The sequence below is a fragment of the Suncus etruscus genome, chromosome 6 (genome assembly GCF_024139225.1).
Source record: "Suncus etruscus isolate mSunEtr1 chromosome 6, mSunEtr1.pri.cur, whole genome shotgun sequence".
Classification (NCBI taxonomy): Eukaryota; Metazoa; Chordata; class Mammalia; order Eulipotyphla; family Soricidae; genus Suncus; species Suncus etruscus.
Genome location: NC_064853.1, coordinates 123,621,448 through 123,647,686, shown reverse-complemented (window position 1 = coordinate 123,647,686; position 26,239 = coordinate 123,621,448). Strand labels below are relative to the sequence as shown.

At 37.4% G+C, this 26,239-nt stretch overlaps 1 protein-coding gene and 1 non-coding gene across 2 annotated transcripts in view; both read left to right on the top strand.

Moving 5' to 3' along the window:
• TENM2 (teneurin transmembrane protein 2) overlaps positions 1–26,239 on the top strand; it is a 1,185,834-nt gene that overhangs the window by 599,003 nt on the left and 560,592 nt on the right. The window lies entirely within an intron of this gene.
• LOC126012837 (U6 spliceosomal RNA) lies at positions 18,239–18,345 on the top strand. The gene has a single exon (XR_007497192.1). It is a non-coding gene; the product is annotated as a U6 spliceosomal RNA (small nuclear RNA).

Genomic DNA, 26,239 nt, shown 5'->3' with positions numbered 1-26,239 from the left:
CTCAATGGAAGACCAACCTACCTTAAGAGCTAAGAATTTGCCTGTTCTGCGTGTCATCATTGAACCACCTGTTTTGTGTGCTGTCACTGGGAAGAACATTTAAAGAAGAGGTGCACAGGAAGTGTTTCTCTGAACAAAAGTGGCTGATGGCCTCTTTATTCATTATGTTTGGTCTCGTAGTTCACTGAGCCATGCCAGAGTTCTCAAAAGAGAAACTTCATCCCTCAGAGTTCCCATTGATGTCCCTGAATATTCCCCCTGAAAAGGAGGCTGTGACCTTTTGATTCAACCAAAACAAAAAAGGTCAAATAGCAAAGCTCAAATAGCTGTTTCTGCAATAAGTCTGAAACTATCCTGCATTCATTAGCTCACAAGTTCATGCAACTTTTAGGTTTTTTTAAAAGAACTTTTTAGTTCATATTTTACATTTACATTTACCAAATGTAAAATATTTTACATTTATAAAATTGTCTTATTTGAATATCCACTTCTGTGATGTTGTGACTTTCTGAGATATCATGATTGTAATTATGACCCTCCCCCCACATGCCTCCCCGTAACATGCCCAGTTATTGTAAACCCCATGCTTGCATCCAGCACCAATTGACTGCTAATTTGCTTTCTCTCTTCAGAATTTGCCTTTTCTGAAATTTTCTATCGATAAAGTCTTATGAACATATGGATCTTTATGGTTTGTTTATTTATTTATGTATATTTGTATAATAAATTTATATATATTTACTTATTTATATTTATATTATTTATATTTATTTATTTGTTTGTTTGTTTTTATATGGTTTGTTTAACATAATATAATTTTTTTTATTCTAGGTGTATCTTTCAACAGTATGTTACTTTTTTTTATTACTGAGTATTAAAAGGGACTAGAAACCAGACAAATACACTGGGTAAGGAACTGACTTTCACATGGGCATCTCAATTTTACTTCAATCTCTCGTACTACATATGGTCCCAAAACACCACCTGGAGTGATCCTTGAGTAGAGTCAGTAGTAATGCTGAGTGTTGCTGAGTGTCAGAAAAACTCCTCTCCCCCAAAAGCGAAATAGCTTATGTTTACTTTTAAAGGGCTTGGGCTGGAGACATACTACAATAGTGAAGGCATAAGCCTTGCTTGCAGATGACCCCCAGTTTGACTCCCAACATCTCCTACATCCCAAAATTGTCAGATAATTCTCCCAAACCACTAGGGCCCAAATAGCACCTTGTTATCTGGTCCTTACATAGAAATCTTTGATCTCCAGGTCTCCTAAGCATCTTTTGGAGGAAAAAAGAATTAGGGGCCTTTATTTATTTATAACAAAATGCTAAAGGAAAAAACACATTTCTGGGGGCCAGAACCATAGTACAGCAAATAAGGAACTCGCCTTGCATACAGCTGACCTGAGATTAATCTCTGTTATTTTATATAGGACCCTGAAAACTTCCAGGAGTGATCTCTGAGCAAAGAATCAGAGTAGGTCTTGAGCAGACAGTTGTAAGTCTTCAAACAAATAGACAAAAACAATAACACATTTCTGGTGAGATGCAACGTAGATATGTAGACTCAGATTATAATTATTCTCATTCTCTTGCCTTCTGAGGCTAATGTTAATTTCTCCCCATCTAGTTGTTTATCTTGAAATAAAAACAACATGGCAAATGTTGATTATATTACTGCTTAAAAATATCCAAAGGAGCTGGAGTGAGATAGCACAACAGGTAGAACATTTGCCTTGCACACGGTTGACCCAGATTCGAGCCTTTGGAATCCCATATTTTTCCCTGAGCCTATCTTAATGCAGAGCCAGGAGTAATCCCTGAGCACCTCTGGGTGTGGCCAAAAATGAAAACCAAACCCCCCCCCCCCAAAAAAAAATACTTTTGAAAGCCAGAATGGTCAAAATATCAAGGTTTCAGGCAACTCGTGTTGAATAAAAGTTGCAGGCTTTTATTTGGAGAGTGCTCAAATATGAAGTCACGTAATGGAGCTTAAAATGATCTTAGTTTTAAGATGAGTCAGAAGAATCCAAAAGTTAAGTGGAAGATTCATTACTTTTAATATTTAAAAGTAACATAATTTAGCTCAAACAATTGGTTGAATTCATCTTCTTTCATATTCTAACACTGTGTCAGAAAGATTGCTGGAATATGTACATATTGTCTCAGCTACATATGGTGTTGTCACCCATCAAATTATCTACCTTGTTTTCTTTAGTGTCATCATGGGTTTCTTTGAAAGTTGAGTTGTGGCCCTGTCATAAGTTCGTGAAGAGAACTTTCTTGTTTTCTTTCAAAAATTATATACAGAAGCTTCTAGTACACAAGCTAAATAAACACTGGTCATATAAAAATTTATTGAACAAAAAACTGCCTTTTTTTTGGTTTTGGGGTCACACCACGCGGCGCTCAGGGGTCACTTCTGGCTCTGTGATCAGAATTCACTCCTGGCAGGCTCAGGCTCGGGAGCTCATTGGAATGCCGGGGATTCAAACCCAGCTTCATCCTGGGTTGGCCACATGCAAGGCAAATGTTCTACCCCTGTGCTATCTCTCGGGCCCTAGACTGACTTTTTTTGGGGGTGGGGGGTCAGCAGCGCTCAGGCTCAGAAGTCACTCCTGGCAGGCTCAGGGGACCATATGAGATGCCGAGATTCGAACCGGGGTCTGTCCTGTATTGTCTGTGTGCTAGGCGAATGCCTTACTCCTGTGCAATGGCTTCGGTCCCCCTAGACTGACTTTTTAATGGGCCATTCCACCTGAAATTCCAGGAGCAATTTAAAAGCACTTTGTATTCTAAGGCCTGAAAGTATGTTTTTCTCACATATCATTTTGATTTTTTTGTTTTCTCTCTCAGTTTACTCTTTGAAGCAGGGAAAACACTTATCTTCACCTGGAGTGGAAGAGAAGAGAATCTTCCTAATTTAGAGTGAATCTACTATGCTAAGAGTGTAAAAGAAAAAAAAAGCATCAGAAGATGCTGTGTGGTGACCAGAAATATGATTAAATAGATTAAGATGCAGAATTATCTCTTTAGTTACAAATAAATATGATTATAGATCTGGCAGTGTGCTGGACTCATTATGAGCATACAGTAAGATAATATCTTACTTGGTGACATTATCATTTTTTCATTTCACAATTGAAAGCAAATCAAGGCTGAGATTCCAACAGGTTGAATATTTTGCCCCAACTTCCTAAAAGAATTAAGTTTAAGGTTCTTAATGATAAGACTAAAATGGTGGATGAGAGACTTAAATACCCCTCCCACTTTCCTGAATGCCATTCACAAGTCACATGACTTCTGTGGTCTCAGTTCATTCATTAAAGGGTGAGACATTTCTTTAATACCAGTTGCCTCTGTTGACAATTTTTTTGATTCCCTTACTCTCTTAAGATGAGATTCATTGCTGGCAGCAAGGAAGGTCAATAAAGTTCCTCCTATAGTGCGAAAGACAGACCAACAGTGAGAAGGGGGAAAAAAGCAAGGTCTAAGTCTACAGGAAGGGTGGAGGTTGAGAGATGGTGGTAATAAATGGCCCCATAAGGTGGGGGACTAGATCGTCACCATTGCCACAGGGAATCATAACAAGTACCAAATCAAATTAAGCTTGAAAATCAAGTAGAACCTTTACTTTATTTTCTCTCTCTCTCTCTTCTCTCTCTCTCTCTCTCTCTCTCTCTCTCTCTCTCTCTCTCTCTCTCTCTCTCTCTCTCTCTCTCTCTCTCTCTCTCTCTCTCTCTCTCTCTCTTTCTCTCACACACAGACTCAAATTGTGTTCATTTCCTTTGGCTCTCACATGTCATTTAAAAAACAGAGGGGTTTTGTGATTTGTTTTTAAGTAAACATGAAGAATTTAAAGCGAGGAGTTTATAAGAAAGCTTTCACAAGCCCTTCAGTTGATGTTATCTAGCAAATAGGAGTTTCATAGTATGTTATCAGTGATAGTTTAGAGAAAGAAAGGTCAAAAAGTTAAACTTTGATAGCTTTATTTTTTTCACAAAGGTTATTCCTGAAGGTACTATATGTAAAAAAAAAGAAAAAGAAAAAGAAAAATATATATCATAACAGCAACAAAAGACTCTCCTGTATTCATTCCAAATAATGGGCTTCACCTCATGGCTATTCTTTTCTGCTAAAGGTTTGTGCTGTTATCCTTGGGTATTATTTTCAGATGGTATCAGTATAATGGGTCATTATGGAAGAGCTGGCTATTTCTGGAAGATGTTATTAAATGCTGCAGTAGTATGGATATTTCCATTAAAATGCCAAAGGAAAGGAGAAATGTGGAATACAAAGGGTAGCACTGAGGAAATCAAGCTGAACGGTAGAAAATGAGACAAGTGGGTGCTACAACTTTGAGATGTGCATAACTTCTCCACGGGGAAGTGCCTTCTCCACTCTAGTTACACAGACCATGGGCCAAGAGACACAAAGTCAGATGGGTACTGAAGCTAAACAGGTGATAGAAATGAGTGATCTAGGCTAATTGGGGACATTGACATGGGGATAATAAGAGCATTCAGTGTTTCCTCTCACCTATATAAAATAACAGCTTGAGCCAAATGGTAAAGAGTGACACTGCTCATAGCCAGGAATATGAGAAAAGCTAGAAAGAGTTGAATAAGCTGATGACTCACAATCAGAAGATTAATATACCTCAAGCCCATTGTTCCATTTTTTTTTGGAAAATCTGAGTCATAGTCCATAGATTTTGGGTTGCATATAATTAAAGAAAGAGAATCCAACCATTGTACCAAAAAAAAAAAAAAGATTGGAAATGATGGGATATGTTTTATTTAGCTTGTTATACCTTTCAGATACAGGATGGCATTCTGGAAGAGTTATAGAAAATGAAGACTGATGGTATTGAAGAAAAAAAGTATCTATGACCAAACAAGTCTATTTGGTGGCTCAGAGTAAGGGAAGCAGAACTGAAATATCACAATTCAGAGATAAGCCTCATGATAGGGTATCAGCAATTTAGCTGATGAGAGTTTAGTGGAGTTGATGGGCCAGGTTTGAATGGATATATGATAACATAGTATTATAGAAAGAAACTCTCAAGAAACGTGTTAGCTCCTATGAAATTTGAAGGACCTTCAGAGAAGGTACATGTTTCTGAAGGGAGATACCAGGTTGACTCTTAGTGATCTGAGTTATTCCTCGAGGGCAAACTCACCAGTGCTGAAACAGGACAGAGGGTAATGAATGTTTACACCAGAGATGTCCTTGAGAAGATCCTTACAGGTTCACTTTAGGTCTTGTGGGCTCTGTGGTCAATCCTTGCAAGTACATTCCATCTGCAAGGAATCTCTCAAGTTTTCTTTTAAAATTGACCTTGGGCATAGACAGTGTAAAAACATTTTTTTTTTGCCCCAAATATAGTCCCTAGGATCTGCTTTTATCCACTCATGAAGAACTTGGAAACTAACGCCAAGGGCATGAGTGAAAATAAAGGAAGCCAGAGTGATCCACCAGACTTCAGAACTCCATGTGAAAATGCACAAGTAAGAACATTTTAGAAAGGGGCACTTTAAAAACTAACTAATAAATAAATAAATAAATAAATAAATAAATAAATATTAAAAAAAAAGAAAAGAAAAGGATCTTTCTGCTTAGCTCACAGAAACTTGTAGCCAGTCCCTGGTTTAGGCACATGATTGAAAAACAGTGTTTGTGTGTGTTCCATTCAGGTTGTGAAAACATAGGAATACACACAACCTCAAAACATGTGACCACCGGTAATGGTGGGAATTCTACTGTTACATGCTTTGGCGTGCAATTAACATGTGTTTTTCCTGGTATAGTGTGCCAGGCATCGGCCAATTGTTTTTTCTTGGATTTTTTTCCTTTTGCTGAATGTGCCTTACCTTTTGCTGAGAGTATCTTAGATGGAGACAAGAGGACTAAATATTTAGGAACAAATCATCTTAGAAAATCTGCACTATCTGGCTGTGCACCCGTACTTTACCTTCTCTCTCTCTGCAAGGGGCTGGAAGATTTCAGCAGGTGATTTGGAAGTCTGTTTGATGTGCATCTCTCAGGAGAGACTGTGCCACTGTTGGCTTGCTACCGGCTGGATGTCTGTCTGGGAAAAAGGGCAGAACAGGAAGGAGAGTGCACAGGGAACCCTCACAACCAGCTTTTGATCTTCTCTACCCCCTCCTGGGAGAACTCACCTTTTGATGTTGGGAATCAGTTAATTACTAGTTGGAATCAGGGGTGAGGAACTCAGAAACAGTTTCAAAAAGAAAAAGAAAAAAAAGAAAAGAAAAGAAAAGAAAAACACCCGTCCTTTGATATGAGGAACTCATGGGCTGCTTTCCAAGGCATCTCCAGTTAACGAGAATGGTGCAGGCAGGGACCACCCCCCAGTAGTGCCCCCAATTTGGGGGTTCTCCTATCATCGCGCTGTCCTGATTTTTTGGCACATCATCCTCATGGGATCATATGGGGGAAAACAGTGAACTTACAGGGTCAAGTTGTGAATCATCTTTCACACCACAGTGGCAAACATTTGTATTGATTTCTACCTTGGCTCTTAATCTGAAACATACACAGCATTTCTTTGTTGGCTGTCCCCCCTTTCCCTGAAGATAAAACCACCACTGGGCTAGGACACCCCAACCCTTCCCTTTCCATTGCTTATTTAAGGGAATCCGTTAAGTTGACCAGAAAGGCTGGGCCAGACTCAAGAGCTGATGGACAGGTGGTGCTGGAGCACTCTGCTTGACTCTGTCTTCTAGCCTGGCACCTTGCCTAGTAATCTAATTCTCCTAATGAACACATTTCCCCCCTCTGAGGCCCTTGCATTGTGCCCATGCCACAGGGCTGACAACGAGATAATTTTCAGTGCTCAGTAAAAAAAAAAAAAAAATAGAAAAAATACACAGAGAAAACCTTGGGAGAATATGTTTTGTTCACATGTCATGGCCCATTATGGCGTTTTTATTTTAATTGCTTGTGAAACCCACTTAAAGAGATGGGAGAATGTGACTGTTTCCTCAGGAAACACTCTCAGGAGGACTTGGGATGATTTTCAGAGGAGCTCCTGCATTGCCCAGGCATTCTCCTCCCTTCAGGGTGCTGACATTATATTAAGTGTTTAAGCAAATGTAATATAGTTGATCCTCTTGTTTATTAAGCCCTTGTACTTCCATAAAGAGTAAATTCATATCCAGGTATCTCAGGCAATAGAGGGTAATACTTTCCAGTAGTTTGCAGACAGTGTGTGCATTTTTTATGCCTGGACCTTTTGGGGGAGGTAGTACACTCCAGCAAAGCTCAGGGCTTACTGCTCCTGGTAGTGTCCATGAGACCATATGAGGTGCTGAGGACCTAACCTGGGTTGACCACATGCTAAATAAGTACCTTACCTGCTATTTATCATTCAGTGCTCTGCATGGAGAGTTTTTCCTCATTTTCCAATTGGAATCTCAGAGCATTCAGAGTAAACCATGTCTACTGTGCAATTTTAAAATTGGTCACTTAAAAGTACATTGAGACAAGGATGTTTGCTTTTGTCTTTGGTTTACACATAACAATAACAACACATATAAATGTACTCCACAACTGGAAAGATGGTCCATCCATGACCTTCTGTACATAATAGTGAAAGTCTCCAAGGCCAAAGACATGAAGCTGTAAGGTATTTTTCTGTAAAATAAATTGTTTCTCTAGAATCAGTAGCCACTCCCTTCTGGAGCTAGAGGCTTCTGAAAGAATTCCCATGTTGCTTTGACATTCCTGCTGTGGCCCCTGCCTCATACAGCAGACTTTGTTCTATGTGCATAATTGGGAATTAATTTTCTAATGTGCTTCTCTGCTTTGATGAAGTTGTTTGATGGGGCATCTATTCTTCTGTTATGGCCTACTGGCTAAAATAAAGGTAAAAATATTCTTTTTGCAGGTTTTGCCCCTAATTTAACCAAGGTCCAGAAAATATTTGACTTTTATGAGATCTCAGTAATATAATTTTAATGCTGATCTACCTTTGAAAGGTTGTTGGGAGCAGGTTAACTCAGACTTGGAGACTCATTATGGTATGGTTGATTTTATTGGTAATAGTTGCTCAAATAAAATGAGGGTTTGCCTTCTTCCATGAAGGGCATATATAGGGTTTCGGGGACTCACACAGCAGTACTCAGGAACTATTCCTGTCTTTGTGCTCAGGAGTGACCCCTAGTGATGCTTGAGGTATCATATGCTGTGCTGAAGATAATCATAGTGGCATGCAAGACAAGTGCCTTACTGCTGTACTATCTATCTCTCTTAAAATAGCACTTAAAATAGTGTTAACATTTTTCATTGTGAATGTATAAATCAAACTGGAGTAATTAATGGCTGTATCCTTTCATCACCTGGAATCTCTATGATTCCGAGTCAGTAGTTTCACAGGTAACAAATTGGGCAGCTTTGGGGTAACTAAAAAAACGCCTACTAGCCAAGCTAATCAAAATCATCCAGATCCTCTTTTTACTTCCTTCCCATTATGCACAATCAGGTTTCTACTTTTTTTCTATATAGCAAATGTCACATTACTTATTACATAGGTACAGCATAGCCTGCTTAATAAAGGCAGGGGCACAGACATTGTATATTAATGAAAACATCATCCTCTTTTCATAGGAAATTGGTGTCAAATTGACCAATTTGCAATTTGGATTTAAAAAAATTGCCGAATATTCCTCAGCATCCTTTGAATAAGATTCACCTCCCACTCTAATTTTTTAGGCTCTCAGTATCTTCCAAGAAGTTTGCATGAGAACATATTAATCAGGACCAAACACAAATTGCAAAAGGATAAGTCTGGATATATAATGTTGAATGATGAATGATATTCAGCATGAGCATCTTATTCCTCTTTTATTTTATTCTTTATTATTTAAATTGTTTTCTTGGTTCTTTTCTTTTCCAAATTCATTAACTTCTACTTTAAAAAATTCTCAGCTTGGGCCAGAGAGATGGCATGGAAGTAAGGCGTTTACCTTTCATGCAGAAGGTCATCGGTTCGAATCCCGGCATCCCATATGGTCCCCCGTGCCTGCCAGGAGCAGTTTCTGAGTACAGAGCCAGGAAAAACCCCTGAGCACTGCCGGGTGTGACCCAAAAACCACAAAAAAAAAAAAATTCTCAGCTTAAAGCTACAACTTCTCATTCTCAAGATCCAGTTTAGTTTCAGCAGAAAAAGAGAAGAGGTCATAAGGTAGAAAAGGATACAGTCATTCGACCTCATGGGAATCCAGAGGATCAGCTATTATCTATATCCACCTCAAATTCAAATAGCTAAGTTACTGTGGACAAATAAGTGACCTAAGCTCTTTTCAAAAATAGGCCAAACTTAGTGATCTTTCTCTTCTGATAGCTTTTCTGCCAAATATATTACCAAAAGAACTCCTGGTCAGGCCAACTTTTTGAAAAATTTATCTCAACCCATCTGGCAAATTCTAACATATCATCATGGGATGCAAGCATTGCATTTGGGTGTCATCATTAATTCTTCTCCCTAGCTACTTAATGATCTAAGCTTCAATTCTGCATCTTTGACATGTCACAGGTGCATTTCACAAAGGACGATTATTTTATCTTAAGTACTATATAGCTTCCAAAGTTCCCTTTAAAATTTTTTAATCAGGGGCCAGAGTGGTGGCATGAAGCAGTAAGGCCTTGCCGGTGCTCGCCTAGGATGAACCGCGGTTTGATCCCCCAGCGTCTCATATGGTCAGTCCCCCGAGCCAGAAACAATTTCTGAGCACATAGCCAGGAGTACCCCTGCGCATCACTGGGTATAGCGTCTCCCCAAAATTTATTTTTAATCAGTAAGGACAAAGAAACAAAACACAAGGTGAGGTGTCTTCTTTGCATGCAACTTGACTCTGTTTCGATTTTCACATCTTCATAGTCGTTAAGCAATACCTGGAGTTACCACTAAATACAGAGTTGAGAATAACCCTTGAACACTACAGAGTATAACCCAACTCCCTGCCCCAAATCATAATAATGAAATAAAATTTATATCATGGTATTGTCCCTTTCTTTAAAAATTAGTCATGGTTGGACTAGAGAGTCGTTCAAGAGTCAAGATTCTTGTCTTGCATTTGGTCATACTTTGGTCTACAGTACCAAATATGAAAGTAACTTTATGTAATTCAGTAATACTTAGAATGTGCCTCAAAATTGACTTAATTGGGATACTTTACTAATTCTGGGTACTGCATAATCTCTTCTGCTTTTCTTACTCTCCCACTTTTAAGAATAGCCTTGTCTCTGGTATTGGGTATCTTTTTCATCTTTAGTTACATGAAGCTTGCATTTTTTTTTTTACTTTTTTCCCCTCTGGTGGTTTCTTTTATTTTATCCCCTCCAAGTATTCCATCCAGCCCTTGTTCACATGATTGTGACCTGTGGGTAAACCAATCAGCACATTGGGTTGTTTTCTGACCCTCAGGATTGGTTTTAGGGTAGTGTTAGACAGAAACTAGGTCAACAGCTAATTTGGGGGCTTTTACAGAATCTGCTAGAGATCATTCTGTAGGTATTCCTGTTATTTGAACCTGTAAAGCAGGTCTGAAGTTCTCACATCCAACCTAAGAGGACATAAAAGCAAAGAAACCTATTCTTGGTGAGCTCATTGTACTTCCAACATCTAGTCAATTTGCATCCCTGAAATTGTTAGTTACATAAGCCAGAGATGGTGTTTTTGTCTTAGTTTAGTCTAATCTTTATGTTTCAAAAGAGGAAAAATCCTATCTTAGGTTCTGGAGAGATACTACAATAGAGAGGATGCTTGCCTTGCATGCAGCTGATTGGTGTTATATTCCTAGTACCACATATGGTCACCAGCCCTACTAAGAATGATTCCTGACCTCGAACCAGGAGTAAGCCCTGAGCACCACTGGGGATGGCCCCAAAATAAACCCTTGCAAATCTTAAAAATACCTTTAGTTACCATTTTCAGGATCTATCTATCACAATATCTCATTTCATGTCTCATTTAGGTTATAGCTAAGATTTATCCCTATTTTAGAAGTCTTTTTAGCTTCCCATAGTTTTCTCCATATTTAAAACAAACGAGTATTTCTCCTGGGAATTCTCAAATGACCTGGCAAACACAGACAGAAGAATTCACTCTCAAATACCAACTCTGCATTCAAACTCAGAGAACAAAAGCATCTTCTTTAATGACTCTTCCTGTACATCTCACTCACCAGCTGTCAGGTTTTTACTCTGCTATCAAAGTCACTATTCAATAACTCACTGGCCAAAAATCACTCCACATTTTGCATAGATTTGGGAAATCTCCAAAATTACATTTTCTTTCTTGTCATGCTCATTTGACATACCTCACCTCATCTTTGCTTTTTTTTTATTTTTCTTTTTGGTTAAACTCTTGCTCTTCATCTTAACATCATCCATCAATATACAGCGTTACAGGGAGAGTTTGTTGATAACATGACACTAGAAACCTCTAAATCACATTTCCTGGCAAGGAAGCACGGTAATAACTCTGTTAAGCAATGCATTCAGAAATAACATGGAATTGGGGGCAGAGGATTGAATTTGCACTCATTTACTTATATTTTCATAGTTGCAGTGTGTATTGTGGAGCCAGAATTATACAACTCATTATCTAGGTCGCTCTAGTAAGCCATCTTGTCAGCACAGATGTGCTACTTTTGCATGAGAATTCTCAGTGGCAAAGTTGCTTCCAAGCTAGTACCTATTATTAATAAGTGTTAAATAAATAAATTAGAGAAGCAATTAAGTCAACAAAACCTCCACAATAAGCACAGTAGGCCATAAACTTTGTATCTTCATGTCATATGAGTGAGGGGAATACCTTTAAATTTAATTTTTCAAGTTTTTTAATTGATAAAAGTTCCGTGATTTAAAATACAATCACTGGTGATTTTTAATGCATATAATTATGGCAACACGCCCATCACCAGTGAGCCTTCTTCCCTTCTCCAAGGATGCCAAAGCCCCTCTTTCAATCAATGTAGTTGTATGTAGTTTTTCCATTCTGTTTAGGTGGCTTCTTTTTAAAATTAAGGTATATTCAATAGAGCTGCCTTGGTTTCTGACACCATTGTTTTTTTGGTGATAAGTAACAGAAACTGACTTCAAATGAAAAAATTTTGAGTTACAGACATAAGTCAAAAGATGAACATTGAAAAAAGGGAGTTAGACAACTCTGGAGAATAAATTGATAAAGACTGTCATTCATTAGTTTCATCAAGGCATAGTCATAAATAAATATGATGAATTTGGAACTTTTCTCATGTGGATTCAGTAAATTTTTCTCTTTGAATTATGCCCCTTAAAAAATTTCTGGGACACAAGAGATTTTTAATACATTTTTTAAGTTATTTTTTAAAATAATATCTTTAAGCACCATGAATACAAACATGTTTGTAGTTGGGGTTTCTATTATAAAAAGAACAACCCCATTCACCAGTACAACCTTCCCATCACCAATGCCCCGCCCCTCCACCCTCACCTCTTGACTACCTTTGGGACAGGCATTTTATTTCTCTCACTCATTATCATTGTCATAATAGTTGTCAGTGTAGCTAATTCTTTAACTGGACTCACCACTTTTTGTGGTAAGCTTCATATCGTGAGCAGGTCCTTTCAGCCCTCATCTCTATTGTCTCTGGGCATTATTACAGTAATGTGTCTTATGTTTCCTAAAACCCATATATGAGACTATTCTGTGTTTATCTCTCTCCCTCTGACTTATTTCACTCAGCATAATAGTTTCCATGTCCATCCACATATAGGAAAACTTCATGACTTTATTTTTTGATGACTGCATAGTATTCCATTATGGTTTTGTACCACAGATTTTTAGCCACTCATATGTTGTCAGGCATCTGGGACTACTAGAAGTACTTGCCATAGCAATTAGGCAAGAAAAAGATATCAAGGTCATCCAAATAAGAAAAGAAGAAGTCAAACTCTCACTGTTTGCAGGTGATATGCTACTATATATAGAAAACTCTAGAGATTACCAAAGAGATTCTAGGAACAATATATTCATATAACAAAGTAAACACTACAAAATTAACACACAAAAATCAATGGCCTTCAAATACACAAATAATGATAGTGAAGAAATAGACATTACAAAAACAATCTTATTCACATTAGTGCCACACAAACTAAAATACCTTGGGGTCAACTAATTAAAAAGGTGAAGGACCTGTACAAAAAAAAACTACAAAACACTGTTTCAAGAAATCAAAGAGGACACAAGGAAATGGAGACACATACCTGTTCATGGATTGGAAGAATTAACAGTATTAAAATGGAAATATTCTCCAAAGCATTGTACAGATTTAATACAATTCCTTTAAGGATACCCATGACATTCTTCAAAGAAGTAGATTAAACACTTATTCATTTGGAACAGTAAGCACATATGAATAGCTAGAGCAATCCTTAGGAAAAAGGATATGGGAGGCACATTCCCCACTTTTAATTGTAGTACAAAGCAATAATCAATAAAACAGCATGGTATTGGAATAAAGACACACCCTCAGATCAATGAAATAGACTTGAGTATTCAGAGAATGTTTCCCAGACATACAATCAATTAATCTTTCATAAGAGGGCAAGAAGTCAATATAAAAGAAGGAAAGCTTCTTCAACAGGTGTTTAATTTTTTTAATAAAATGGTTTAATTGAATCACCCATGTGATGTATAGATACAAAGTTATTCATACTTGAATTTCAGTCATATATTACCACCAGTGTCCCAATTTCCCTCCTGCCATCTTCTGTCTCTCTGATAGATATTTTTCTCTCTCTCTTTCCCTCTCATTCCCTCTCATTCTCTCTCTCTCTCTCTCTCTCTCTCTCTCTCTCTCTCTCTCTCTCACACACACACACACACACACACACACACACACACACACACTCTTTTTTTCCTTTTGATATGATGGTTGGATCATGAGTTTTGTATTCTAGTGAAAAGCATAACCAAATGAAAGTAAGGCAAGGTATTCTTTAAAAAGTTGAGGCCATACTTTCTACAGACAATAGGTGTCAATTCATTTTCTCCATCTCTGAAACTGAAAGCCTTCGGCATACTACTTCAGCTCATTCTGAACCAGTTGTCAGTTTGTGTTAAACTTGAAGAAATCACTTTCTTATGATCCTTGTCTGTGGCATCCATATTTCCTTGAATGTTGAAGCTCTGGGCTGTGTGGGTAGGCATATAGGTGAATATGGAGGCAAGAAAATGATTTGCTGTTGTTGCATTTTAGTCCAACTAGTATCATCCATTCATTTGGTATGAATTAAGCAAAACTGTTGTTAGTGGAGTTGAAATAATTTTGCCACAGATACAAAATATGAGAATGTACAAGACGTGGATTTTTTTTCAACCTCCAATTCAGCTTTTATGTTTTTAATGTTGTGCAATTTGTGTAGTTCATCTCAGGCACTTTTGCATAGATTATTCGTGCTTCTCACAACACTGATATTTGGGGATTTGGGTTTTTTTTTGTTTATTTCTTTTTTTTATTTCTTTTTGTTTTACTTTTGTAAGACATGAGGATAGTTTGCCTTAGTTTCCTTTTCTTTTATTTTTTTATATTTCACTTTGGGTAATGTAAAGTCTGACTTCAGTGTCTGTTATTCAACTGCCTAATGCTATGTGATTCAGGTCTTTGATAGTTCTAGTGAGTTGCCTCTTAGCTCCTCCTCAAAAAAACCGATAATAAGGAGAAACTAGATTTATCTTTAGGGGTGTGCAAGTTCATCTGTGACTGACCTGCCCTCCAAAGGTCCTCATACTGATTTAGCAAACACTGTCCTCTCAAAGTTTTTGGCAACTTGAACTTGATCAAGAACTCATATTTTTGTTTTATGCTAAGCTTTCTATATTGTATAGCTAATCCTGGAAAGAAACAGAGGAAACTGGAATTTATTTTTAAGAGGAAATATCTAGACAACAAGGAGCTCAGCATTTAATTTCTTAATTTAATTTAATTACTTAAAGTAAATGGCATCTGTTGATATGTTAGCTGGGTGCAATGTATGAATTTTGAATAGGCCATATCCCTTGTTTTTGTTTTGGGGTCACACCCAGTGGTGCTCAGGGATTACTCCTGGCTCTGCACTCAGAAATCGTTCCTGGCAGACTTGGGGGACCATATGGGATGCCAAGGATTGCACTTGGGTCCATCCCAGGTTGGCAGCACACAAGGCAAGAGCCCTATCACTGTGCTGTCGCTCTGGCCCCCATTACAGACAGATATTGAAAAAGTCAATACCTACTTAAAAATTCTTCAATAAATTCTCATGGAAGATAAATAAAAATAAAATTACAGATAAATACACCCTTGTTACATTTAGATTTTGATATCAATCTCCCTTATTAAGAGAGACCATTTTAGTCTTCCCAAACCAAATCATAACTTCTGATTCTTTCTAAAGTTCATCTCTTGGCAAAATGGAGGAAATTTCAAGATTCTCCATTACATTCTTTTTCATGGTTAGAGGAAATGAGGCTGTTTCTAGAGTAAGACCGTAGAATATATATGACAAGCCATGCTCTACTGAGCCTCAATTGCCTTCCATCATTGCTGACTTTACCTATTTGATGCTCTTCCCTATAAGCATCTTAAAGAAAGGAATAAAATGTGTCTTATTCTTCACTGCCTATCAAATTCTTAGCATCATTAGATTTTTCGGCACACAATGAAAGTCCTAGAAATGCATATTGAATCTAAGATAACACAGAAGAACATATATTAAAGTTTTCTCACAGCCTCTGAGACCACAAACACAACTTAATTGAAGACCATAATATAGGGTCTCTGACTGTGGGGCATCTTGAGTCAGGATTTAGGATAAATAAAGAAGAAATAAAGTTCACATAGGACATGGAACCATATCTATAGGGCTTTTGCTGGTCAGAAAAATAAATAGTGTAATGGGAACCATTGGGATATTTTTACTTCTAAAGGGATATACTGAAGTGATGTAGTTTTTACTGCACCACAATATTTTGATACATTAATTCTGGAGCATGATACTCAATGCAATCCTATTGAGAGCAGAGTTAGGCAAGTATTTCTATAAAGTGTCAGTAAATACTATTCACTTTGTAAACCTTAAGGTTTCAGTAGTATCAACTCAACTCTCTCGTGGTCAGTTGTGTAGGGGTAGCCATTGATAATATTTAAACAAATAAATATGGCCTTTGTCCAGCAAGTTTGTATTTGGGAAAGTAGGCAGGAGGCCATATGAGGTCCATTATCCCTGATCTAGTGGATGATCATGTATGACAGGGCACATGGGCTGTGCACTGCAAATGCAGTCTTGTGCCCTCCAACAGAAACACTGAACTTAGATATCTATGTTTTAAGTTCAAGAATCTATACTGAACAAGCTGGCCTAAAGTATTTTGTGCATTAACCAATGCAAAATAAAAAATAAAAAACAAATAACAGCTTTACCCTTTGTTCTATTTCTAAAGGATTAGCTCATCAAGAAATTTCTCAGGATTATGAGAAACAGTTTGAGTTATTCTGAGTTTTTAAGAAAAGGAGCCAGATTTTTAGAATTGGCTCGATAAATTCAAATGGATTGTGTCTGGCAATTGTAAGGAAGAGCATATTATGAGTAGCAAGAAGAGAGAGTTCTGCTTAGATAAGACTGAGAACATCAGCCCTCCCTTTGAGCTCCCAGATTTAATTATTGATGCTAAAAATACATTTTTCTTAATTGTTTTTGCAGAAATAAGTTAAATAAAGAATAAAGTGGTTCCATACATGCACAGGCAAACATTACACTCCTTTCACATAAACACTGAGATGATTCCTCAGAGTGTTCTTTTTCAAATTTGGTTGCAAAATAACACCCACAGAATGTATTTCCAACCACCAACTACTGTGACAGTAAGCAGACAAACGCAAGAGCGCCGGTTATGCTTTATAGATCGCAATGATTATATTGTGAGCAGTTGATGTATTTGTTGGTCTGCTCGTTCCATTTTGCATTTGCATTTAAATTCCTGTGGAACAAAGATAAGATAAAGAGGGAAACAAATGATGCTTATTTGTTGTTGTATTGAACTCTTTTTATAAGTATTGCTTTGGCAGGGGATGTTTTGCTAGGAACCAATCCACATGTTCTGTACAAAACATAAGACACACATTCAATCTTCAACTAGAAATAATCAAGGAAACATCTCCCAAGGTATTTAATAAAATCATAAATCAATAAGGAATAACTCCAAACATGGTTGAATACAGTAGTAAATGAAATACTCAATACTCTTGTTGACACATTTACCCATATGTTATTGATACATTAGAGATATAAAATTCCATTTGCGTTTGGAAGCACTACCTTTTTTTTTTCAATTTCAGACCTTTTAAAGCATGGCTTGACATTTATGTTGCCACTTTTGATGAATTGATCAGATCAGCTTTACAGATTGTAACTGTTTCTCTAAGCTCTCTATCTGGGAGGAGGGATACTAGGGTTAAAAAAAAAAAAAAGATAGTTTTGTACAGTTCAATTATACATCCCAGTAAGTAGATGTGGGATTTCTTTGTGCATGTGAAAAACATGCCTTTTCTCTGTTTAAAATGTTTGTCATCACAAAACGCAAAAGAATGTGAAAATGCCACCTTTGTCTCACACAAGGTGTTCTGCTTAATTAAACCATAATCTTCTGCATCACACTTATTTCCAGACATATATCCATAATAGTATATAAGGTCATATTTGATGACAAGATGATGTAGCTAACAAAGTTTCTCCCAGTCTTTACCATACGTTTTACCCCATATCTCTCAAAAAAAAAAAAAAAAGGAATCAGAATGACACCTGTATTTTAGCAATATAAATCTAAAAGTGGTTCTCCAAGTGGAGTTTTAAGAATGCACTTAAGAGGGGCCTGAGCATTTGCCTTGATTATGGTTGATCCGGGGCTGAGATCCCTGGCATCCCACATGGTCCCTCAGGCCAGGAGCAATTTCTGAGCACATAGCCAGGAGTAACCTCTGAGTGTCACTGGATGTGGCCCAAAAAACAAACAAACAAAATGCACTTAAGAGACATTCAGTTTAATCCCACAAACATTACATTTGGTTGCCCAATGATTAGACTAACTAAGGCTGCCCCTATGCTCATCTCCCTTCTTGGATGTTAAAAGAAATGGGAATCTATCAGAAGCACTAAAAAAGCCCAAACACTTTGGCTTAAGAACATATCTGGTGCTCGCTTCGGCAGCACATATACTAAAATTGGAACGATACAGAGAAGATTAGCATGGCCCCTGCGCAAGGATGACACGCAAATTCGTGAAGCGTTCCATATTTTTAACTCATTAAAAAAACAAACCAAAAAAAAAGAACATATCTGTTCTATTCTCGTTTTCATCATTAATTTATTTATTAATATATGTACTGAAGCACCATGATTACAAACATGTTTGTAGTTGGTTTTAGTCAAAAAAGTACACCCCCTTCTCCAGTGCAACCTTCCTACCACCAATGTCCCCCATCTCCCTCCTCCCCCACCCCCTACCTGTCTTTGAGACAGGCATTCTATTTCTCTCACTCACTACCATTGATATAATAGTTGTTGGTGTAGTTATTTCTCTAACTACACTCACCAATCTTTGTGGTAAGCTTCATATCATGGGCTGGTCCTTCCAGCCCTCATCTCTATTGTCTCTGGGTATTATTAACATATTGCTTTATTTTTCTTAATCCCACAGATAAGTGAGACTATATTCTGTGTCTCTCTCTGGCACATTTCACTCAGCATAATAGTTTTCATGTCCATCCATGTATAGGAAAATTTCATGACTTCATTTTTTCCTGATATATGCATAGTATTCTATTGAGTATATATACCACATCACTAAAAACAAGATCAGTGTTGGCTATGTGGGGAGAAAGGAACTCTCATTCACTGATGGTGGGAATGCCATCTAGTCTAGCCTTTATGGAAAACAATATAGAGATTCCTCAAAAAACTGGAAATTGAACTTCCATATGATCTAACTATACTACTCCTAGGAATATACCCTTGGAACACAAAAACACCATACCAAAATGTCCTTGATATGCCTATGTTCATTGCAGCTCTATTTACAATAGCCATAATCTGGAAACAACCCAGATGCCCAACAACAAATGGGTGGCTAAAGAACATCTCTATTTAAATATTATATATTTTGTTCTGTTTTGAGGTACACCTGGAAATACTCAGAGCTAGCTTGGGAACCACTCTTGGTGCTCAGGGGACAAAAGGCACTCATAGTATGTTTTAATTTTGTTTTATGTATGACAATAGGGTTACTTGAATAATAATAAGAATATTTGTGTTGCTGGGTCAAATTGTGTTTATGAATAGAAATATTGTATTATGTCAAATGTTGGCAAGAATGTTTGAGGAAAATTCGCAATAATAGATATGCCATTTAGGATACTTTGAATTGAGTAGGTTCCTATTTATTGTTGGGACTCTTTAGAATATGATGATAAGGTCTTTGAAAGACTCCTAAGATTTAGAACCTAGAAGAAAGACAATAGAAAACATTCATTCTAACCTCCTGAGTTAGCTGATTTCCATGACCTGCAGAATAGTTTAAAAATCAGATCACAAACAAAACTTTTCTAAGTTGCCTATTTTAGAATGTGAATTTAGAGTCTCGTAAACCTGATCTACTTCTTTAATTGGACAGCAAGTTGGATGAAAAAGAAATCTATTTTTAGAAATAGTTCACATATTAGAATTTTGGCAGCAGTTTCAATCCATTGGGATAGTAGCATGAGAAAAACAGTAATTCCCAGGGCCAGAGCTATAGCACATCTGGTAGGGCATTTGCCTTGTAGGTGGCTGACCTGGGTTCTATCCCTGGCATCTCATAAGCCCCATCCCTACCCACACCCACACCCATGCCTGCCAGGAATTTCTGAGCATAGAAACAGGAGTAACTCCTGAGCATAGAAACAGGAGTAACTCCTGAGCCCAGCTGAGTGTGGTTCTTCTCCCACAAGAAAAAAAAATAATAACAGTAATTCCCATGCTTATTGAAATGTAGCTGGTGACATTCAGCAATGACAGAGCTGAATTACACGAACGTGTTCATACAATAAAACCATGTTATAAATTGGGCCCCTTCACCTATCTTTGGACCTGCAGCCTAGAAACTCAGGCAATTTAAACAAATAAGAATTGCAATAATAAATTTAATATGGAAAACCCAGAAAAGTAGTTGGTGAAATTTGTCTTACTTCCCCTTTGTGCTGGGCTATTATTTTTCTCAGATTTGATGGCACAGGCTGTGTCATTAAGATTTTGTGTGTCCCTCTGCCCCTCAAATTTGGCATGGATCCCTACATACCAGTAGCTGCAGGCTTATAAGGTTTCTATAACTAGAAATCCCATGCAAAAAAAATCACTTTCCTAACTAATGGATTCTCATAGACTATTCTATACGTGTACTCATTTCTAAAGCCAATAACAGTGGTCAAATGCATGAAACGACCTGTTTGGCAGGGCTTGAGAAGTGATTCCATTCCTAGACTTGGCATAGATGGCATCTGAATGATAGAAAGAAAGGAAAGTATGCATTTCCCAAAGAGAAACTTTTCATAGCTATAGTTATGAAATATAGTTATATTTTAATAGCATGAGGTATGAAATCCATCACATGGATTTGGAGACAAGAGAACCACTTATTTTGCACACCCTAATCTAACAGTTCAGCTGTTATTCAGAGAAATTATTAGTCACAAGTCCTATGGTTTGCTAAATAAATTTTAGGGTTATAAAATCATTGTGGGTGGGGGGAAGTGCAGAGAATGATTCTTTACTCATCAAACTCACTTGTAGAATCCAAAATGTTTTCATTTTGATAAATATATTTCAGTGAGTAATATGAAAATTTCAAAACTGTTAACTCTGATTCTTCTCCCTCACTTTTAAATGATGCCCATTCAAAGGTAAACTAACTAGGGGCCAGAGGGATGGTGCAGCACTAGGGCGTTTGCCTTGCACGTGGCTGACTCAGGACTGACCACTGTTCGATCCCACGGCTTCCCATATGATCCCCCAAGCCAGGAACAATTTCTGAGCACATAGCATCACTGGGTGTGCACAACCTCAAAAAAAGCAAAAGTAAACTAACTTGGGGCCATGGAAGTAAGACATTTGCATTTCATGCAGAAGATAATTGGTTCGAATCCTAGCATCCCATATGGTCCCCCGAGCCTGCCAGGAGTGATTTTTTTTTTTTATTTAACCAACTTTATTACATACATGATTGTGTTTGGGTTTCAGTCATGTAAAGAACACCACCCACCACCAGTGCAACATTCCCATCACCAGTGACCCAAATCTCCCTCCTCCCCACCCAACCCCCGCCTGTACCCTAGATAGGCTTTCTATTTTCCTCGTACATACTCATTATTAGGATAGTTCAAAATGTAGTTATTTCTCTAACTAAATTCATCACTCTCTGTGGTGAGCTTCAGGAGGTGAGCTGTTACTTGCAGCTCTTTTCCTTTCATGTCTGAAAGTTGTTATTGAAAGAATGTCTTTCATTTTTCTTAAAACCCATAGATGAGTGAGACCATTCTGCGTCTTTCTCTCTCTCTGACTTATTTCACTCAGATTAATAGATTCCCTGTACATCCATGTATAGGAAAATTTCATGACTTCATCTCTCCTGACAGCTGCATAATATTCCATTGTGTATATGTACCACCGTTTCTTGGCTGTTTCCAGAGTCTTGCTATGGTAAATAGTGCTGCAATGAATATAGGTGTAAGGAAAGGATTTTTGTATTGTATTTTTGTGTTTCTAGGGTATATTCCTAGGAGTGGTATAGCTGGGTCATATGGGAGCTCGATTTCCAGTTTTTGGAAGAATCTCCATATTGCTTTCCATAAAGGTTGAACTAGACGGCATTCCCACCAGCAGTGGATAAGAGTTCCTTTCTCTCCACATAACCTCCAACACTGCTTGTTCTAATTCATTGTGATGTGTGCCAAAATCTGGGGTGTGAAGTGTTACGTCATAGTTGTTTTGATTTCCATCTCCCTGATGATTAGTGATGTGGAGCATTTTTTCATGTGTCTTTTGGCCATTTGTATTTCATCTTTATCAAACTGTCTGTCCATTTCTTCTCCCCATTTTTTGATTGGATTAGAAGTTTTTTTTTCTTGTAAAGTTTTGTCAGTGCCTTGTATATTTTGGAGATTAGCCCCTTGTCTGATGGGTATTGGGTGAATAGTTTCTCCCACTCAGAGAGGGGCTCTTGTATCCTGGGTGCTATTTCTTTTGAGGTGCAGAAGCTTCTCAGTTTAATATATTCCCATCTGTTAATCTCTGCTTTCACTTACTTAGAGAGTACAGTTTCCTCTTTGAAGATGCCTTTAGTATCAATGTCCTGGAGTGTTTTACCTACATGTTGTTCTATGTATCTTATGGTTTTGGGTCTGATATCAAGGTCTTTCATCCATTTGAATTTAACCTTTATACATGATGTTAGCTGGGGGTCTAAGTTCAATTTTTTCAAGTGGCAAGCCAGTTGTGCCAACACCACTTGTTGAAGAGTCTTTCTTTGCTCCACTTAGGATTTCTTGCTCCTTTATCAAACATTAGGTGATTGTATGTCTGGGGAATATTTTCTGAGTATTCAAGCCTATTCCACTGATCTGAAGGACTGTCTTTATTCCAAAACCATGCTGTTTTGATAACTATTGCTTTGTAGTACAGTTTAAAGTTGGGGACAGTAATTCCTCCCATATTCTTTTTCCCAATGATTGCTTTAGATATTCTAGGGTGTTTATTGTTCCATATGAATTTCAAAAGTGCCTAATCCACTTCTTTGAAGAATGTCATAGGTATCTTTAGAGGGATCGCATTAAATCTGTACAATGCTTTGGGGAGTATTGCCATTTTAATGATGTTAATCCTGCCAATCCATGAGCACGGTATGTGCTTCTATTTCCACGTGTCCTCTTTTATTTCTTGGAGCAGAGTTTTATAGTTTTCTTTGTATAGGTCCTTCACATTTTTAGTCAAGTTGACTCCAAGATATTTGAGTTTGTGTGGCACTATTGTGAATGGGGTTGTTTTCTTAATGTCCATTTCTTCCTTATTACTATTGGTGTATAGAAAGGCCATTGATTTTTGTGTGTTAATTTTGTAGCCTGCCACCTTGCTATATGAGTCTATTGTTTCTAGAAGCTTTTTCGTAGAGACTTTAGGGTTTTCTAGGTAGAGTATCATGTCATCTGCAAACAGTGAGAGCTTGACTTCTTCCTTTCCTATCTGGATTCCCTAGATATCTTTTTCTTACCTAATCGCTATAGCAAATACTTCCAGTGCTATGTTGATTGGAGTAGTGAGAGAGGACAGCCTTGTCTTGTGCCAGAATTTAGATGAAAGACTTCCAGTTTTTCTCCATTGAGGACAATATTTGCCTTTGGCTTATGGTTGATGGCCTTAACTATATTGAGAAAGGTTCCTTCCATTCCCATCTTGCTGAGAGTTTTGATCAAGAATGGGTGTTGGACCTTATCAAATGCTTTCTCTACATCTATTGATATGATCATGTGATTTCTATTTTTCTTGTTGTTGATGTTGTGTATTATGTTGATAGATTTACGGATGTTAAACCAGCCTTGTATTCCTGGATGAAACCTACTTGATCAAAGTGGATGATCTTCTTAATGAGGCATTGAATCCTATTTGCCAGGATTTTGTTGAGGATCTTTGCATCTGTATTCATCAGTAATATTGGCCTGTAATTTTCTTTTCTGGTAGCATCTCTGTCTGATTTAGGTATCAAGGTGATGTTGGATTCATAAAAGCTATTTGGAAGTGTTCCTGTTTTTTCAATTTCATGAAAGAGTCTTGCCAGAATTGGTAGAAGTTCCTCTTGAAAGGTTTGAAAGAATTCATTAGTAAATCCATCTGGGCCTGGACTTTTGTTTTTGGGCAGACATTTGATTACTGTCTTAATTTCCTCAATAGTGATGAGTATGTTTAGATATGCTACATCCTCTTCATTCAACCGTGGAAAATTATGAGTCCAAAAATTTATCTATTTCTTCCAGGTTTTTATTTTTAGTGGCATAGTTTCTCAAAGTAGTTTCTGATTACCCTTTAGATCTCTACCATATCAGTAGTGATCTCTCCTTTTTCATTCCAAATACGAGTTATCAAGTTTCTCTCTCTCTTTCTTTGTTAGTTTTGCCAGTGTTCTATCAATCTTCTTTATTTTTTTAAAGAAATAACTTCTGCTTTCGTTGATCTTTTGGATTATTTTTTGGGTTTCCACTTCATTGATTTCTGCTCTCAGCTTTGTTGTTTCCTTTTGTCTCCCTATTTTGGAGTTCTTTTGTTGAGTACTTTCTAATTCTATGAGCTGCGTCATTAAGCTATTCAGGTATGCCCCTTCTTCTTTCCTGATGTGTGCTTGCAAAGCTCTAAATTTTCCTCTCAGGACCGCTTTTGCTGTGTTCCATAGGTTCTGATAGTTTGTGTCTCCGTTGTCATTTGTTTCTAGGAAGGTTTTGACTTCCTCTTTGATTTCATCTCGAACCCACTGGTTATTCAGTATTAGGCTGTTTAACTTCCAGGTATTAAAGTTTTCTTTTGTGTCCCTTTGTAGTTCACATGTAATTTCAGGGCCATGTATTCAGCAAAGTTAACCTGCAAAATTTCTATCCTCTTGATATATTGGAGGTATGTTTTATGTGCTAGCATGTAGTCTATCCTGGAGAATGTCCCATGTACATTAGAGAAGAATGTGTATCCAGGCTTCTGGGGGTGGAATGTCCTGTATATATCTACTAGGCCTCTTTCTTCCATTTCTCTTTTCAGGTCTAGCATATGCTTATTGGATTTCAGTCTGGTTGACGTATCAAGTGTTGACAATGCCGTGTTGAGGTATCCCACAATTATTGTGTTGTTATTGATATTATTTTTCAGATTTATCAACAATTTTATTAAATATTTTGCTGGCCCCTCATTTGGTGCATATATATTTAGGAGAGTGATTTCTTCCTGCTGTACATATTCCTTGTTTAATACAAAATGTCCATGTTTGTCCCTTACAACTTTCCTAAGTATAAAGTTTTCATCATCTGATATTAGTATGGCCACCCCAGTTTTTTTATGGATATTGTTTGCTTGGATGATTTTCCTCCAGCCTTTTATTTTGAGTCTATGTTTGTTCTGACTATTCAGGTGTGTTTCTTGTAGGCAGCAGAAGGTTGGATTGAGTTTTTTGATCCATTTTGCCACTCTGTGTCTCTTAAATGGTACATTTAGTCCATTGACATTGAGAGAAAGAATTGTCCTGGGAGTTGGTGCCATCTTTATATCGAAGTTTGGTGTGTCTGTTGGTCAGTCTTGTCTTAAAGTAGGCTGTTCAGTTTTTCTTTAAAGAATGGTTTTGAGTCTGTATAGTTTCTGAGCTCTTGTTTGTCTGTGAAACCATGTATTGTTCCTTCAAACCTAAAAGTGAGTTTTGCTGGGTGCAGTATTCTAGGCAAAGTATTTATTTCATTGAGTTTTGTCACTATGTCCCACCACTGCCTTGAGTGTTTCCGGTGACAGGTCTGCAGTAAATCTCAAGAATGTTCCTTGAATGTAATTTCTCTTTTCAATCTTGCTGCTTTCAGAATTCTGTCTCTATCCATGGGATTCGTCATTGTGACTAGGATGTGTCTTGGGGTGTTTTTTCTGGAGTCTCTTTTAGTTGGTACTCTTCGGGCATGCAGGATTTGATCGCATGTATTCATTAGCTCTGGTAGTTTCTCTTTAATGATATTCTTGACCCTTGATTCTTCCTGAAGATTTTCTTCCTGGGTCTCTGGGACTCCAATGATTCTTAAGTTGTTTCTTGACCTTATCATAGACTTCTATTTTCATCTGTTCCCATTCTTTGAGTAATTTTTCCATTGTTTGATCATTTGCTTTAAGGCTTTTTTCTGATTTCTTCTGCTGTATGGAATTGTTATTCATCTCATCTTCCAGTGTACTAATTCTATCCTCAGCTGCTGTTAACCCCTGGGAAAGCTCAACCATGTTTTTCTTTAATTCATCTACTGAATTTTTCAGACCTGTTATTTGACCTAAAATTTCAGTTTGGAGTTTTCTGATTTCTATCTTCAAATTCTCTTGATTCTTATTAGTTTTCTCTTCTATACTTTCTTTGAGTTCTTTGAACATCTTCTATATTGAGT